Raw genomic sequence first — 18275 nt, 5'->3', positions numbered from 1 at the left:
CATTTGTCATCTATAGGTTATTTTAAGCTTTTGGTATTTTTCCATAGTTTTGGGGTTTTATTTTTATTATTATTATTATTATTTGGCGCGATCTCGGCTCACTGCAACCTCTGCCTCCCGGGTTCAAGTGATTGTCTGTCTCAGCCTCCCGAGTAGCTGGAATTACAGGAACCCGCCACCATACCAGGCTAATTTTTGTATTTTTAGTAGAGATGGGGTTTTACCATCTTGGCCAGGCTGGTCTTGAACACCTGACCTCATGATCCACCCACCTCAGCCTCCCAAAGTGCTGGGATTACAGGTGTGAGTCTCTGCACACGGCTTATTTTTGTTTATTATTATTATTATTTTTTGAGATGGAGTCTTGCTCTGTCTCCCAGGTTGGAGTGCAGTGGCGTGATCTTGACTCACTGCAGACTGCCTCCTGGGTTCAAGCGATTCTCCTGCCTCAGCCTCCTGAGTAGCTGGGATTACAGGTACTCATCACCCTGCCTGGCTAATTTTTTGTATCATTTATTTATTTATTTATTTTTTTGAGACGGAATTTCGCTCTTGTTGCCTAGGCTAGAGTGCAGTGGTGCAATCTCGGCTCACCATAACCTCCACCTCCTGGGTTCAAGCGATTCTCCTGCCTCAGCCTCCTGAGTAGCTGAGATTACAGGCATGCGCCACCACGCCTGGCTAATTTTGTATTTTTAGTAGAGACGGGGTTTAACCACGTTGGCCAGGCTGGTGTCAAACTCCTGACCTCAAGTGATTCACCTGCCTCGGCCTCCCAAAATGCTGAGATTACAGGCATGAGCCACCGTGCCCGGCTTGTATTTTAAATTTGTTTTCCTCCCTCTTGAACATGTATTCTGTGATCAATTCGTGTATCTTTTTTTTTTTTTTTTTTTTTTTTTTTTGAGACCAAGTCTCCCTCTATTGCCCAGGCTAGGGTGCAGTGGTGCGATCTCAGCTCACTGCAACGTCTGCCTCCCGGGTTCCAGCAATTCTCGTGCCTCAGCCTCCTGAGTAGCTGGAATTAAAGGTGTGCACCACCACATCCGGCTAATATAGATGGTTACTTTTTGAAATTTCTTTGGTAAGATGTAAACATGGGGGAATACGTCTTCTCTTGAGGACACATCTCTGCCCAAATGAGTGATGCCAGTGTATAGAATGAATGATTCACTTATATTCTGTGTCCTTATCTTTGAGGAGGGCTAATTTTTTTTTAACCACTTGTTGAATATGCAAGATTTACTATGAAAATTAATGCCTTTAGTGTGAAAGAGAAATTAGTGTTGAAATTGTTAGTGTTTCCAGGTGATTTTTTCTCCCTTCCTTCCTACTTCATTATGTAGCTTTTTTTTTTTGCTCTTTTTTTTTCTTTTTTTTTTTAAACTCCACTGTTACTTGGCCATCTGAATAATCATTCCTAAACCATATTTTATTTGTACCTTGTGTGTTATGGTACTTGTGTTAATGATGTACTTTGAATACAGGTCTGTTTATTTTAAAAATCAGCAGTTGCTGACTAGATGAAGAAAACAATGATTGATTTGAAGGTGAAAAGAAAAACAGGTTAAAAAAGAGTCCAGACAAATTGATTTAAAATGAAAGCAATTTCAAAGCTCATTTGTGGTGAGAGTTAAAAATAAAGTTGGCTCCAGGTATGGTTTGTGGAACTGATTGTTTTAGCATAATTGTTTTTGAACTAGCTCATTTTAAACTTGCATTTTTAAAGTTACACTTTTAAAATGATGGAGTCTGTTTTATAAACGTATACAGCCCCTGCTAACTTTTAGAAGAATAGAGTGGCTTATTTCTTCATGTGTGTTTATTCTGGGCTGTCATCTGATGAAGTTACCAGTTTGTGGTCAGAAATTGAGAAAGAGGAGTGAGGAAACTCAAAATATTGACACATACACATCACCTTGCAGTGCATGAGAGTGCCCTTTTGGACTGGTTAGGAAACTAGCATTTGAGCATATTTGTTCAGCAGAAACTTTTTGTGTGTGAAAGTTATTTTTTTCCAGTGTTGTGACCACTTGAAATTTATTTGTTTTTGTTTAAGACAGGGTTCTCACTCTGTTGCTTAGGCTGGAATGCAGTGGCACAATCATGGCTCACTACAACCTGGACCTCCCTGGGCTCAGGTGATCCTCCCACTGCAGCCTCCTGAGTAGCTGGGACTACACGTGTGCTACACCATGCGTGGCTGATTTTTTGTAGAGATGGGGTTTCTCCATGTTGTCCAGGCTGATCTCAAGCTCCTAGGCTCAAGCAGTCCGCTTGCCTCAACCTCTCAAACTGCTGAGATTACAGGGGTGAGCCACCACGCCTGGCCTGAATTTTTTTTTAAAGAACAAAATGCTGGGAGGCCAAGGTGGGCAGATCACGAGGTCAGGAGATCAAGACCGTCTGGCTAACACGACAAAACCCTGTCTCTACTAAAAATATAAAAGATTAGCCAGGCATGGTGGTGGGTGCCTGTAGTCCCAGCTGCTCAGGAGGCTGAGGCAGGAGAATTGCATGAACCCGGGAGACGGAGCTTGCAGTGAGTGGAGATTGTGCCACTGCACTCCAGCTTGGGAGACAGAGCGAGACTCTGTCTCAAAATAAAAAAAAATAATAAATAAATAAAGAGGAAGAAACCAAGTGGATAGAGAGATGGAGTAAATACCCTAAATATAGACCGTGTATTTAATGGAAGATTAAGAGGATTATCTAGGGTAATTTTGGCTCTATTCTATCTTCACTGTAGAAATTTTTTTTTTTTTTTTTTTAATGGATTCTTACTTTCTCACCAGGCTGGAGTACAGTGGTGTGATCTCGGCTCACTGCAACCTCCACCTCCCAGGTTCAGATGATTCTCCTGCCTCAGTCTCCCGAGTAGCTGGGACTACAGGCGTGTGCTACCACGCCCAGCTGATTTTTTGTATTTTTAGTAAAGAAGGAGTTTCACTGTGTTAGCCGGGATGGTCTTGATCTCCTGACCTTGTGATCCACCCAGCGTGGCCTCCCAAAGTATTGGGATTACAGGCGTGAGCCACCATGCCTGGCCAGAAATTTTTTTTTTTTTTTGAGACAGAGTCTCAAGTTTCCAGGGCTGGACTGCAGTAGTGAGATTATAGTTCACTGCAGCCTTGACCTCCTGCGCTCAAGCAACCCTCCCACCTCAGCCTCCCAAGTAGCAGAAACCACAGGCGCCTGCCACTATGCCTGGCTGGGTTTTAATTTTTTGTAGAGATAGAGATCTCACTATGTTGCCCAGACTGGTTTCAAACTCTTGAGCTTAAACCATTCTTCTGCCTCGGCCTCCCAAAGTGTTGGGATTACAGTGAGCCACTGTGCCCGGCCTAGTTTATTTCATTGCTATTTCTCCTCAATATTCCCAATCTATTTTCTAATCTTTTGATTTATCAGAAAGATACTTATAGTGTTAGAATATTTTAGTTAAATGATTAAAATATAAGCTGAGGCAGGGTGCGGTGGCTGGTGCCTGTAATCCTAACACTTTGGGAGGCCAAGGTGGTGGATCACCTGAGGTCAGGAGTTCGAAACTAGCCTGGCCAACGTGGTGAAACCCTGTCTACTAAAAATACAAAAAAATTAGCCGGATGTGGTGGTGGTAGCCTGTAATCCCAGCTACTCAGGAGGCTGAGGCAAGAGAATCACTTGAACCCCAGAGGCGGAGGTTGCAGTGAGCCGAGATCACGCCACTGCACTCCAGCCTGGGTGACAGAGCGAGACTCCATCTCAAAATAAATAAATAAATAAATAAATAAATAAATGTAAACTGGCATTCACTTCAAATAAAATGTTGTATATAATTAATAGAACTACCTTTAAGAACAATGAAACAGGATATTTTATATTTCTCTTAAGCATTAAGCAGCTTTAAGTTATACATAGTATTTGGTGTATTTTCTTTTGTATTTGATATTCTGTCGCCCAGGCTGGAGTGCGGTGGCATGATCTTGGCTCACTGCAACGTCTGCCTCCCGGATTCAAGTGATTCTTCTGCCTCAGCCCCCCAAGTAGCTCGGATTACAGGCCCGTGCCACCATGCCCTGCTAATTTTTGTGTTTTTAGTAGAGGTGCGGATTCAGCATGTTGCTCAGGCTGATCTCGAACTCTTGGCCTCAAGTGATCCACTCACCTGGGCCTCCCAAAGTCCTGGGATTACAAGTGTGAGCCACTGCACTGGCCTGATACTAAATCTTGCCTTCTGTCTCCTTTCTTAGAGAAATAAGAAACTTTTTGAGGAAATGATAAGTGCAGGTAGATACGAGAGAGAGATTTTCCAAAAAGTTGAGTTGGTTAATGCGGTGATTTAGGACTGTGCTGATGTCATTTACAAGGTTCTAAATTATAGACTAATGGGTAAAATATCTAGAATTGTCCCACATAGGGTCTACAGAGGATCTCTGAGAATCTGGAGACAATTTACAAAGAGTAAATGAATAAGGTAGTGTGTTGTTAATATGGGGAAATACAGATTTCCCTAAGTAATGTGAGAGTTAAACATAGGTTTTTCACAGGTGTCCTGTGCTTTGGAACCTGGGATTTAATTTTTGGAATACAGCAACAGTGATTAAGAGCTTTAGACATTGAACTCAGAAAAATTCAGGCTGGAGGTTTAAGAGCTATCTAGAAGAGTTTCTAATTATTGTATTTTATTTAGTTAGTTAATTTTTTGTAGAGTGAAAGTCTCACTATGTTGCCCAGGGGGCTAGTCTTGAACTCCTGGGCTCAAGCGGTCCTCATGCCTTGGCCTCCGCAAGTGTTGGGATTAAGCCACTGCACCCAGCCAGAGTTCCTGATTGTTGTAATGAATAGAACACCTTTTTTTTTTTTTTTTTTTTTTAAGATGGAGTTTTTATCTTGCCACCCAGGCTATAGTACAATGATGCAATCTTGGCTCACTGCAATCTCTGCCTTCCATGTTCAAGTGATTCTCCCTGGCTCAGCCTTGAGAGTAGCTGGGATTACAGGCACCTGCCACTATACCTAGCTAATTTTTGTATTTTCAGTAGAGACGGGGTTTCACCATGTTGGCCAGGCTGGTCTTGGCCAGGCCAAGTGATCTGCCTGCCTTGGCCTCCCAAAGTGCTGGAATTATAGGCGTGAGCCACCGTGCCTGGCACTAGAACATCATTTCTAATCAATTTCTGATATATTTCAATCATATAATTGTTGCTTATTTAACAAACAATAATAAGTAACATTTACCATCTCAGGTGTAAAGCTGTGTGCTTCCCATATATTAATCCTCACATACTAAGAAATATGTCAAGTAGGGAGAAAGAAACACAGGTAAATCTTAAGTTTCAGATGTCAGTAAGGAAAATGCTGTTTAAAAATACAGGCAACTGGCGAGGAAAGTGCTGTTTAAAAATGCAACTGCCGAGCGTGGTGGCTCACACCTGTAATCCCAGCACTTTGGGAGACTGAGGCGGGTGGATCATGAGGTCAGGAGATTGAGACCATCCTGGCTAATATGGTGAAACCCTGTCTTTACTAAAAATACAAAAAATTAGCCGGGCATGGTGGCGGGCACCTGTGGTCCCAGCTACTCTGGAGGCTGAGGCAGGAGAATGGCGTGAACCCAGGAGATGGAGCTTGCAGTGAGCCAAGATCGCATCACTGCACTCCAGCCTGGGCGACACAGCAAGACTCTGTCTCAAAAAAAAAAAAAAAATACAGGCAACTGCCGGTGGGGCGCGGTGGCTCACATCTGTAATCCCAGCACTTTGGGAGGCTGAGGCAGGCGGATCACGAGGTCAGGAGATCGAGACCATGGTGAAACCCTGTCTCTACTAAAAAACAGAAAAAAATTAGCCGGGCGCGGTGCGGGCGCCTGTAGTCCCAGCTACACGGGAGGCTGAGGCAGGAGAATGGCGTGAACCCGGGAAGTGGACCTTGCAGTGAGCTGAGATTGCGCCACTGCACTCCAGTCTGGGCAACAGAGCAAGACTCTGTCTCAGAAAAATTTAAAAAAAAATACAGGCAACTGGCCGGGCGCAATGGCTCACACCTGTAATCCTAGTGCTTTGGGAGGCTGAGGCGGGTGAATCTCCTGAGGTCAGGAGTTTGAGACCAGCCTGGCCAACATGATGAAACCCCATCTCTATTAAAAATACAAAATATTAGCTGGGCATGGTGGCACCTGCCTGTAATCCCAGCTACTCAGGAGGCTGAGGCAGGAGAATCGCTTGAACCTGGGTGGCGCAGGTTGCAGTGAGTGGAGATCATGCCATCGCACTCCAGTCTGGGCAACAAGAGGAAAACTCGATCTCAAAACAACAACAACAACAACAAAGGGCACCTTAATGTGTTCAGGTTGTTATGCCAGATACAGACTTTGTAAGCTCTTGCTACCAGTTCCTCCTCTTCCCTCTGCTTTCAAACCAAGGGGAAACTCAGGGCAGCCAGATAATACTACAACAGAATTTTCACTCTAGGGCATTGCTTAGGTTATTTTGATGTGTAGGAATTCCTTTGTATTGCCTAACATTCACAATTAATGTCATGATTTGTAGTTGAGCAGTCTTCTAATTACATGGAGAATTTATTTTATTTATTTATTTATTTATTTATTTATTTATTTTTATTTTTTTTTGAGACGGAGTCTCGCTCTGTCGCCCAGGCTGGAGTGCAGTGGCGTGATCTCGGCTCACTGCAAGCTCTGCCTCCAGGGTTCACGCCATTCTTCTGCCTCAGCCTCCCAAGTAGCTGGGACTACAGGCGCCCGCCGCCACGCCCGGCTAATTTTTTGCATATTTAGTAGAGACGGGGTTTCACTGTGTTAGCCAGGATGGTCTCAATCTCCTGACCTCGTGATCCACCTGCCTCGGCCTCCCAAAGTGCTGGGATTACAGGCGTGAGCCACTGCGCCCGACCTTATTTTATCTATTTATTACCAACTTTGGGGAGAATATTTTGGGAATGAAGATTTAAAAAATGACTTTAAAAACCAGACGCGATGGCTCACTTCTGTAATCCCAGCACTTTGGGAGGCCAAGGTGGGTGAATCATTTGAGGTCAGGAGTTTGAGACCAGCCTGGCTAACACGGTGAAACCCTGTCTCTACTGAAAATACAAAAATTAGGCCGGACGCGGTGGCCAACCCCTGTAATCCCAGCATTTTGGGGGGGCTGAGGCAGGTGGATCACGAGGTCAGAAGTTCAAGACCAGTCTGGCCAACATAGTGAAACCGGTCTCTACTAAAAATAATTAGCTGGGTGTGGTGGTGTGCACCTGTAATCCTAGCTACTCGGGAGGCTGAGGCAGGAGAATCGTGTGAACCTGGGAGGTGAAGGTTGCAGTGAGCCGAGATTGCGCCATTGTACTCCAGCCTGGTAACAGTGTGAGACTCTGTCTTGAAAAAAAAAAATAAAAAAAGACAAATACAAAAATTAGCAGGGCGTTGGTGGTGCACACCTGTAGTCCCAGCCACTCAGGAGGATGAGGCAGGAGAATTACTTGAACCCAGAGGTGGAGGTTGCAGTGAGCCAAGATCGTGCCACTGCACTCCAGCCTGGGTAACAGAGCAAGACTCCACCTCAAAAAAAAAGACTTAAACGGGTAATGTGGTTATTATATTTCTACCTGTCTTAATTCTTTATCCATTTGCTGTAGATTATAATGTTAGCTTTATGAATGAAAGGTTATATTTTTCCAGCTACTCAGGAGGCTGAGGTGGGAGGATTGTTTGAGCCCAGGAGTTTGAGGCTACAGTGAGCTGTGATGAAGTTACTGCACTTCCAGCTAGGTGACAAAGGGAGACTCCATGTCTAAAAAACAAAGATTCGATTTTTGATACACCATCTATTAATATATTATTTGAGTAAAAAGAAAGAAAGGAGGCCGGGCGCGGTGGCTCAAGCCTGTAATCCCAGCACTTTGGGAGGCCGAGACGGGCGGATCACGAGGTCAGGAGATCGAGACCATCCTGGCTAACACAGTGAAACCCCGTCTCTACTAAAAAATACAAAAAACTAGCCGGGCGAGGTGGCGGGCACCTGTAGTCCCAGCTACTCAGGAGGCTGAGGCAGGAGAATGGCGTAAATCCGGGAGGCGGAGCTTGCAGTGAGCCGAGATCCGGCCACTGCACTCCAGCCTGGGCGACAGAGCTAGACTCCACCTCAAAAAAAAAAAAAAAAAAAAGAAAGAAAGAAAGGAAAAGTTATAAAAAAGCATTAAGAATATGACTGCCCTAAAGTAATGAATTTAAGCTAAATCTTTTGTTGTTTAGAAGTGAAGTAAAAGTCTCTTAAATATGAAGAAAAATTTTAATTGCTTGTAATATATAAGACATGGTATATACAGTCTTTTTCTTTCCTCCACACAGAGGTCTGATGTGTTATTTATAAACAGTATTTAAAAGTAATGTAATAAGCCAGGCACAGTGGCTAACACCTTTTTATCCCAGCTCTTTGGGAGGCTGAGCTGAGAGGCTGCTTGAGGCCGAGAGTTCAAGACTAGCCTGGGCAATGTAGTGAGACACCCTCCCGCCCCGCCCCACCTCTACAAAAAAAATGAATAAATACAGTACAGTACAGTAATTAGGAACTCTTCTAGATAGGGCTTAAACTTCAGCCTGGTTTTTTCTGAGTTCAATGCCTAAAGCTCTTAACCACTCCATTACTGTATTCCAAAAAATTAAGTCCTAGGTTTCAAAGTGCAGATCAACTGTGAAAAACAAACAAAAAATTTTAGAGGGAGTATAATAGTAACATCATTAAACAATAAAATTTTCAAATCCTAATGTACCATTTAAATCAGTATTGTAATGGAAAGAACTGTAAAGTCTGAGTATCTGAATTTTTAATTTTGCTTGTCTTAAATTGTCACTAAACTTTTTGAACTTTACTTTTTTTCTTCATCAGAAAAAGGGGTATTATGAATAATACCTGCTTCAGCCTGTTTAATTCTAACAGTTCTATGAGATAATGGTAAGGAGAGCTGAATAAATCGTAGAGCTGTGCTAAATTAAATTCTAAGTTCTCTTGACTAAGTAAATTTCTTGAGTCGGAACTACACAAAAAGCATTGCTGGGTTCTCACAAGTTAGGTTTTAGGTAGATCTAAGAATCTCTTAAAACCTTATTTAACACCAAAAGGCTGGCTACCTTAGATGTTTTTGTCCTGCCACCTTAATTTTCTTTCTTTTTTTTTTTTCCCAGACTGAGTCTTGCTCTGTCACCAGGCTGAAGTGCAGTGGTGCGATCTTGGCTCACTGCAACCTCCAACTCCCTGGTTCAAGCAATTCTCCTGCCTCAGCCTCCTGAGTAGCTGGGATTACAGGCACGTGCCACCATGCCCAGCTAATATTTTGTATTTTTAATAGACACAAGGTTTCATCATGTTGGCCAGGATGGTCTGTATCTCCTGACCTTGCGATCCACCCACCTTGGCCTCCCAAAGTGCTGGGATTACAGCCATAAGCCACCGCGCCCGGCCACCTTAATATTTTTAAGTGAAATATAGTATTTGAGGAAAAACTCAAAAATGAAGTTTTTTCAAAGTGCCTTATGATGATTGATTTGCTAAGGCATTTTTGAAGAAAACTTTAAAATGTCCTTGCCTGAAGTATTTACATTGTTTATTGTGTGTGGGTGTTTCCCTACTCAGAAAGGGCAATAGGAAGATTTGACTGCTTGGCCTTGCTAATAAGCAAAAGCATAGAGCCAAGGGATAGGACAAAACAAAGTCATCCTTAACCCTAAGTTTTTCCAGCTGCTGCTTGACTCTCTTTTGGACAGAAGTTTTAAGACTTGTAGTTCTTGCACACTTAACTGCTGAGAAGCTTGCTGCTTTAGTCAGAGTTGTGATAATTCTTACCACTGTCCAAAGGAATCTAATCTGATTTTTTGGGAGAATAGTTACGGCAGTACAATCCATTAGAAAACTTACGTGGGTGTTCTAGTATGATTTACTTCTCTAGACGTTGATAAAATAACATTTCCACTCAAACACTTGTGCCTCAGATTTAGCTTTAATGTGACAGAGGTATCTTAAAATATTAGGATTCAAATCTCTTAAAATGATACCCTAAGTACAGGTAGTAACTTTTTAATAATTGTAGTCTTTCCAGATTTGACTTGTCCCAAAGCTACTTCGTTGTACTTTGTATGTGTGCTGCTCCCTAATAATCTTGCACCTTGAACATAGTTGTGCTTTCTTCTTTTTTACAAGATATGATAAACTGAAAAAACCCAGCAAAACCTTTCCAGGGTTTTTGAAAGTTTGCTAATATATAGTTTATTAATCTGGTACTATTTATTCATTTTTAGAAATGCCTCTGAATGCAACAATTCACTGAAATTATTTCTAGGGGTGGACCACAGGGTGAGGAGGCTGAATTGACTATGTGGAGTTGAAAATACCTTTATCACAACCCTGTATTCTTCTGGATTATGAGCATCAGAATAAATGATATAAGATTCCTGTGTAAGATCACTTCTCAGCAGTTCATTAGGAATTCCACAAGGAGGTAAACTGGATTTCTTTTTTCTTTTATTTTTGAGACAGTTTTGCTCTTGTTGCCCAGGCTGGAGTGCAGTGGTGCGATCTCAGCTTACTGCAACTTCCGCCTCCCGGGTTCAAGCGATTCTTCTGCCTCAGCATCCCAAGAGTGTTCCTGCCTGCTATATAATCTGTTTATAAGCCCCATGGTGCTTTGTGTAGATTGAGATATGAGGATTATGGAAATAGTGCTCAGAACTCTGCAGGCTGTCTGGAAATACAGTACACCTTTTTGCTTTAGCCAGCAGAATGTTTGTGAGTTCTCTGCTGAAGCCTGGGGATTGGGTGGTGGATGTTGTGCTTTTATCTGTCATTTGATTTGTTGCCTGAGGACAGAAGTGCAATATTATGGGTTGGACTTGTGTCTTGCCTTACCAGTGTTTAGACTTTTTACAAGATAATGAATCTTACTTCTTGAAAGGATAGGAGATGAAAATCTATGTCCTCCTGCTTCTGTTCTTCTCTTTCTTCGTAGCTTTCCACTTGGCATATAGCAGAAAACTCTTTGGCTATATTTGGTGCATTTTGTTGGTGGAATTCTTCAAGAATGCATTCTTGACTTTTTTTTTTCTGAGACAGAGTCTTGCTCTATCACCCAGGCTGGAGTACAGTGGCATGATCATGGCTCTCTGCAGCCTCAACTTCCCAGTTAAGCCATCCTCTCACCTCAGCCTCCCACCCCGGGGCCCCGCCCCAATAACTGGGACCACAGGCCCATGCCACCATACCTGGTGTCTCCCTTTGTTGCCCGGGCTGCCTATAAAATTTGACGTTCAACAATCTCTTGTTTTTATTCATTGAGAAATTGGCTTCATCCTTTTACTGAAATGGGAGAAGTATTATTTATCTTACTATTTTTTAAGTTAATTAATTATTATTATTATTTTCACTGAGACAAGTCTCGCTCTGTCACCCACGCTGGAATTCAGTGGCCCGATCTCAGCTCACTGCAAGCTCTGCCTCCTGGGTCCAAGCCATTCTCCTGCCTCAGCCTCCCGACGAGCTGGGATTACAGGCACCCGCCACCGCGCCTGGCTAGTTTTTTTTTTTAGTGGAGATGGGGTTTCACCATGTTAGCCAGGATGGTCTTGATCGCCTGACCTCATGATCCACCTGCTTCAGCCTTCCAAAGTGCTGAGATTACAGGCATGAGCCACTGCACCCGGCCTACATTAATTTTTTTGAGACAGAGTTTTGCTCTTGTTGCCCAGGCTGGAGTGCAATGGCGTGATCTGGGCTCACTGCAACCTCTGCCTCCTGGGTTCAAGCAATTCTCCTGCCTCAGCCTCCCAAGTAGCTGAAATTACAGGCACCTGCCACCATGCCCAGCTAATTTTTTTGTATTTTTAGTAGAGACAGGGTTTCACAATGTTGGCCCAACTGGTCTCGAACTCTTGACCTCAGATGATCCGCCTGCCTCAGCTTCCCAAAGCGCTGGGATTACAGGCGTGAGCCACCACACCGGGTTTAGAATCTAAACTACAACTAGCATTACATAGTTATGCTTAAGAACCCGTTTTTGGGGCCGGGTACGGTGGTTCACATGTGTAATCCCAGCACTTTAGGAGGCCAAAGCAGGTAGCTCACTTGAGCTCAGGAGTTCAAGACCACCTGTGCAACATGGTGAAACCCTGTCTCTATGAAAATGCAAAAATTAGCCAGATGTGGTGGCGTGTGCCCATGTTCCCAACTGTTTGGGAGGCTGAGGTGGGAGGATCCCTTGAACTCAGGAGGCAGAGGTTGTAATAAGCTGAGATCGCAGCCCTACATTCCAGCCCGGGTGACAGAGCAAGTCCCTGTTTCCAAAAAAAAAAAAAAGCATTTTTGTTTGGGGACATGGCCTCCAAATATTTTGAAATTGTTATATTTCCTGTAAGTGGAACTATTTTGTCTCCATATCTGAAATCTTTTTGTTCCTGTACATTTTTGTTATTATTATACTTTAAGTTCTAGGGTACATGTGCACAACGTGCAGGTTTGTTACATATATATACATGTGCCATGTTGGTGTGCTGCACCCGTTAACTCGTCATTTACATTAGATATATCTCCTAATGCTATCCCTCCTCCCTCCCCCCACCCCACAATAGGCCCCAGTGTGTGGTATTCCCCACCCTGTGTCCAAGTGTTCTCATTGTTCAGTTCCCACCTATGAGTGAGAACATGCAGTGTTTGGTTTTCTGTCCTTGCGATAGTTTGCTCAGAATGATGGTTTCCAGCTTCATCCATGTCCCTACAAAGGACACGAACTCATCCTTTTTTTATGGCCACATAGTATTCCATGGTGTATATGTGCCACATTTTCCTAATCCAGTCTATCATTGATGGACATTTGGGTTGGTTCCAAGTCTTTGCTATTGTGAATAGTGCTGCACTAAACATATGTGTGCATGTGTCTTTATAGCAGCATGATATATAATCCTTTGGGTATATGCCCAGTAGTGGGATGGCTGGGTCAAATGGTATTTCTAGTTCTAGATCCTTGAGGAACCACCACACTGTCTTCGACAATGGTTGAACTAGTTTACAGTTCTACCAACAGTGTAAAAGTGTTTCTATTTCTCTACATCCTCTCCAGCACCTGTTGTTTCCTGACTTTTTAATGATCTGCATTCTAACTGGTGTGAGATGGTATCTCATTGTGGTTTTGATTTGCATTTCTCTGATGGCCAGTGATGATGAGCACTTTTTCATGTGTCTGTTGACTACATATATGTCTTCTTTTGAGAAGTGTCTGTTCATATCCTTTGCCCATTTTTTGATGGAGTTGCTTGATTTTTTTTCTTGTAAATTTGTTTAAGTTCTTTGTAGATTCTGGATATTAGCCCTTTGTCAGATGGGTAGATTGCAAAAATTTTCTCCCATTCTGTAGGTTGCCTGTTCATTCCGATGGTCGTTTCTTTTGCTGTGCAGAAGCTCTTTAGTTAAATTAGATACCATTTGTCAGTTTTGGTGTTTTAGTCATGAAGTCCTTGCCCATGCCTATGCCTGAATGGTATTGCCTAGGTTTTTCTTCTAGGGTTTTTATGGTTTTAGGTCTAACATTTAAGTCTTTAATCCATCTTGAATTAATTTTTGTATAAGATGTAAGGAAAGGATCCAGTTTCAGCTTTCTGCGTATGGCTGGCCAGTTTTCCCAGCACCATTTATTAAATAAGGAATCCTATCCCTATTTTTTGTTTTTGTCAAGTTTGTCAAAGATCAGATGGTTGTAGATGTGTGGTATTATTTCTGGGGGTTCTATTCTGTTCCATTGGTCTATATCTCTGTTTTGGTACCAGTACCATGCTGTTTTGGTTACTATAGCCTTGTAGTATAGTTTGAAGTCAGGTAGCGTGATGCCTCCAGCTTTGTTCTTTTGTCTTGCAGCAATGCGGGCTCTTTTTTGGTTCCATATGAACTTTGAAGTAGTTTTTTCCAATTCTGTGAAGACAGTCTTTGGTAGCTCGATGGGGATGACATTGAATCTATAAATTACTTTGGGCAGTATGGCCATTTTCACAATATTGATTCTTCCTATCCATGAGCATGGAATCCATTTGTTTGTGTCCTCTTTTATTTCGTTGAGCAGTGGTTTGTAGTTCTCCTTGAAGAGGTCCTTGATGTCCCTTGTAAGTTGGATTCCTAGGTATTTTATTCTCTTTGAAGCAATTGTGAATGGGAGTTTACTCATGATTTGGCTCTCTGTTTGTCTGTTATTGGTGTATAGGAATGCTTGTGATTTTTGCACATTGATTTTTGTATCCTGAGGTTGCTTATCAGCTTAAGGAGGTTTTGGGCCGAGACAGTGGGGTTTTCTAAATATACAATCATGTCATCTGCAAACAGGGGCAATTTGACTTCCTCTTTTCCTAATTGAATACCCTTTATTTCTTTCTCTTGCCTGATTGCCCTGGCCAGAACTTCCAACACTATGTTGAATAGGAGTGGTGAGACAGGGCATCCCTATTTTGTACTAGTTTTCAAAGGGAATGCTTCCGGTTTTTGCCCATTCAGTATGAATGGCTGTGGATTTGTCATAAATAGCTCTTATTATTTTGAGATACGTCCCATCAATACCTAGTTTATTGGGAGTTTTTAGCATGAAGAGCTGTTGAATTTTGTCAAAGTCCTTTTCTGCATCTGTTGAGATAATCGTGTGGTTTTTGTCATTGGTTCTGTTTATATGATGGATTACGTTTATTGATTTGCGTATGTTGCATCCCTGCAAGGCTGGTTCAACATACGCAAATCAATAAACGTAATCCATCATGTTCCTGTACATTCTTTTGCATTCTGCATAACCTTATGTATGTTTAAAAACACATTTTTACATGTCTTTTTTTTTTTTTTGTATTTTTAGGCTGTGTTGGCCAGGCTGGTCTCGAACTCCTGACCTCAGGTGATCTGCCCATCTCAGCCTCCCAAAGTGTTGGGATTACAGGCATGAGCCACCATGCCCGGCCCATTTTTACATTTCTTGAGCAGGAGCCCTGTAGTTTAAAAGTCCCTTTTATTTTCAGCAGTGTATGTTTAGGACAAATCGGTTGTGTGAGTAGGTAGGAAATATTTACCATTTACTGTGACAGAACAGATGAACAAGAATGTGTTTGGTTTTATTTGTAATATAAAACACCTATGAAGGGAAATGCCAAACAATAGTAGTAAATCAAACTTTGGAAATACCTCTGACGTAGAATTCTATAGTAGCTTTAATTGGGTATTATTATCAGCTGGTCTGTTTGGGATTTGTTTGATGAACTGTTACATGACTTTGACTGCCAGCCAACCATTATCCTGGCTGCTCCTTAGCTGACTGCCAGTCAACAATTACTCCATGCAGATTCTATAGTTTTTCCACAGTTGTCAATGTTCTAGTCCTGAGTATAGTCTTTTGGCATAATGTGGCTCATAAACGACTGATAACTTTTGTGAGAACTCACCACTTCCCAGATAGCCCAGATACCATGTTACTCATTCAGCAAATTTCTCTTAAGAGCTTGCCAAATGCTAGATACTTAAAGGCAGTGGGCTTATAAGGGTGAACTGAACTTAGCTTCTTGGAGCATGCTACCTAGTGGTATAGGCAGACAATAATCATTGAGGGCCGGGCGCGGTGGCTCAAGCCTGTAATCCCAGCACTTTGGGAGGCCGAGACGGGCGGATCATGAGGTCAGGAGATCGAGACCATCCTGGTTAACACGGTGAAACCCCGTCTCTACTAAAAAAAAAATACAAAAAATTAGCCGGGCGCGGTGGTGGGCACCTGTAGTCCCAGCTACTCGGGAGGCTGAGGCAGGAGAATGGCGTAAACCCGGGAGGCGGAGCTTGCAGTGAGCTGAGATCCGGCCACTGCACTCCAGCCCGGGCGACAGAGCGAGACTCTGTCTCAAAAAACAAAAACAAAAACAAAAACAATAATCATTGAGCAGGCAAATACCTAATATTATTTCAAATGGTGATGAATTATTATGAAAACCGTAAAGCTGAGTAAAGAGAAGAATGATGAAGGACAGGATACACTTGAACCAGGGTGGTCAGGGGAGGTCCTGTTTGATAGGTAACAGGCCAGGCCATCATGAAAGGTCTTGTAGGTCACAGTTAAAGAATATGAGTGCTGATTTGAGTGTAATAAAGAACAGATAAAGGGTATTTAATAATATGTCCAAATTTGTGTTTTTTTGTTTTGTTTTGAGACAGAGTCTTGCTCTGTTGCCCAGGCTGGAGTGGAGTAGCGCAATCTCGGCTCACTGCAACCTTTGCCTCCTGGGTTCAAGCAATTCTCCTGCCTCAGCCTCCCGAGCAGCTGGGATTACAGGCACGTGCCACCACATCCGACTGATTTTTGTATTTTTAGTAGAGACAGGGTTTCACCACATTGGCCAGGGTGGTCTCAAACTCCCTGACCTCAGGTAATCCACCCACCTCAGCCTCCCAAAGTGCTGGAATTACAGGAGTGAGCCACTGTGCCCAGCTTCGATTTGTGTTTTAAGAACACAATGACTGTGCTCAGTAGAGGACAGATTGCTTTCAAATGTTAATAGAGATGGAGGTGGGTGGATCACCTGAGGTCAGGAGTTCCAGAACAGCCTGGTCAACATGGCGAAACACTGTCTCTACTAAAAATACAAAAATTAGCCAGGTGTGGTGGCATGCACCTGTAGTCCCCGCTACTCAGGAGGCTGGGTGAAAGAGCGAAACTCTGTCTCAAAAAAAAATTTTAATAGAAGCAAGGCCCCTCCCTACAAAGATGTACATGTACATATATACAATATTCTGTATTCAGTTCCTGGAAGTTCGTGAATTCACTGAAGTTCTCAGAAGTTGAAAGATTGAAGTTAACCCACACACCCTATTTCCTAGATGATAATCTAATTCCCAAGTTTACTAGTGAGTATAATACACTTAAAAAATTCTGAGTGAGTTCAGCTTTTCACTTGAAGAATTTGTTTTAATAGTGAAGGTACACAATTTTTGCTAACTTAGAATGTTTTTTATATGCCAGACTCTAAATTAGGTACTTTATTTACACTCTCTCATTCATTCTTCACTGCAGTTTAGTGAAGTTTATACCATTATTATCTTTACCCAAGATCCATGGAGTTGCCCAAGTAGTGAAGCTGGATTTCAAAGTCAGTACCTGTTCTTTTACCTACTAAACCAGAAGTGCTCAGTATAGTCTCTTGGATATGTAGTATGTAATGAAGCTGTTGTTGCCGCTGCTGTTCATTGATGTAGCAAGTATTTTTTCTTTCTTTCTTTTTTTTTTTTTTTTTGAGACAAGGTCTCGCTCTGTTACCCAGACTGGAGTGCAGCAGCATGATCTCAGCTCACTGCAGCCTCCACCTCCCAGACTCAAGTGATCCTTCCCTCTCAGCCCCCCAGGTAGCTGGTACTACAGATATAGGCCACCATGCCTGACTAATTTTTGTATTTTTTATAGAGATGGGGTTTCGCCATGTTGCCCAGGCTGGTCTTGAACTTCTGGACCCAAGTAGTCCTCCCCATCTCAGCCTTCCAAAGTGCTGGGATTACAGGCATGAGCCACTGCACCTAGCCAGTGTAGCAAATCTTTTTTTTTTTTTTTTTTGAGCAGCCATTCTTACTGTATTTTAATTTAATCAATCATTTTTTTTTTTTTTTTTTTTTTAAAGATATACAGTCTTGCTGTGTTGCCCAGGGTGGTCTTGAACTACTGGGCTCAAGTGATTCTCCTACCACAGCCTCAAGCGATTCTCATTTCTCAGCCTCCCAAGTAGCTTGGTGCCGCCAAGCTTGTACCACCAAACCCAGCTATTTTTTTTTTTTTTGAAATGGAGTCTTGTTCTGTTGCCCAGGCTGTAGTGCAATGGCGCAGTCTCAGCTGACTACAACCTCTGCCTCCTGGGTTCAAGTGATTCTCCTGCCTCAGCTTCCCAAGTAGCTGGGATTACAGGTGCCCACCACAATGCTCAGCTAATTTTTGTATTTTTAGTAGAGACGGGGTTTCACCACGTTGGCCAGGCTGGTCTGGAACGCCTGACCTCAAGTGATCCACCCACCTTGGCCTCCCAAAGTGCTGGGATTGCAGGCATGAGCCACCACGCCCGGCCTAAAAACATCATTATTATTATTATTATTTTTTTTTTTTGAGACAGAGTCTTGCACTTTCGCCCAGGCTGGAGTGCAGTGACATGATCTTGGCTCACTGCAAGCTCCACCTCCCGGATTCACACCATTCTCCAGCCTCAGCCTCTCAAGTAGCTGGGACTACAGGCGCCTGCCGCCATGCCTGGCTAA

At 42.8% G+C, this 18275-nt stretch overlaps 1 protein-coding gene across 16 annotated transcripts in view; it reads left to right on the top strand.

Annotated features, from left to right (window-relative positions):
* Positions 1-18275, top strand: part of RAF1 (Raf-1 proto-oncogene, serine/threonine kinase) — an 82827-nt gene that overhangs the window by 13309 nt on the left and 51243 nt on the right. For 7 of the 16 annotated variants that reach the window (XR_012431476.1, XM_074033008.1, XM_074033004.1 and 4 more), the window contains exon 2: positions 10327-10485. The exons of the other annotated variants lie outside the window; for them this stretch is intronic. The gene's annotated coding sequence lies outside the window, so the exon portion shown is untranslated. The remainder of the gene's footprint in view (positions 1-10326; positions 10486-18275) is intronic. 16 annotated transcript variants of the gene reach the window in all.

The sequence above is a fragment of the Macaca fascicularis genome, chromosome 2 (assembly GCF_037993035.2).
Source record: "Macaca fascicularis isolate 582-1 chromosome 2, T2T-MFA8v1.1".
Taxonomy (NCBI): domain Eukaryota; kingdom Metazoa; phylum Chordata; class Mammalia; order Primates; family Cercopithecidae; genus Macaca; species Macaca fascicularis.
The sequence above is the reverse complement of the archived record's forward strand: the minus strand, read 5'-3'. Positions and strand labels throughout refer to the sequence as shown.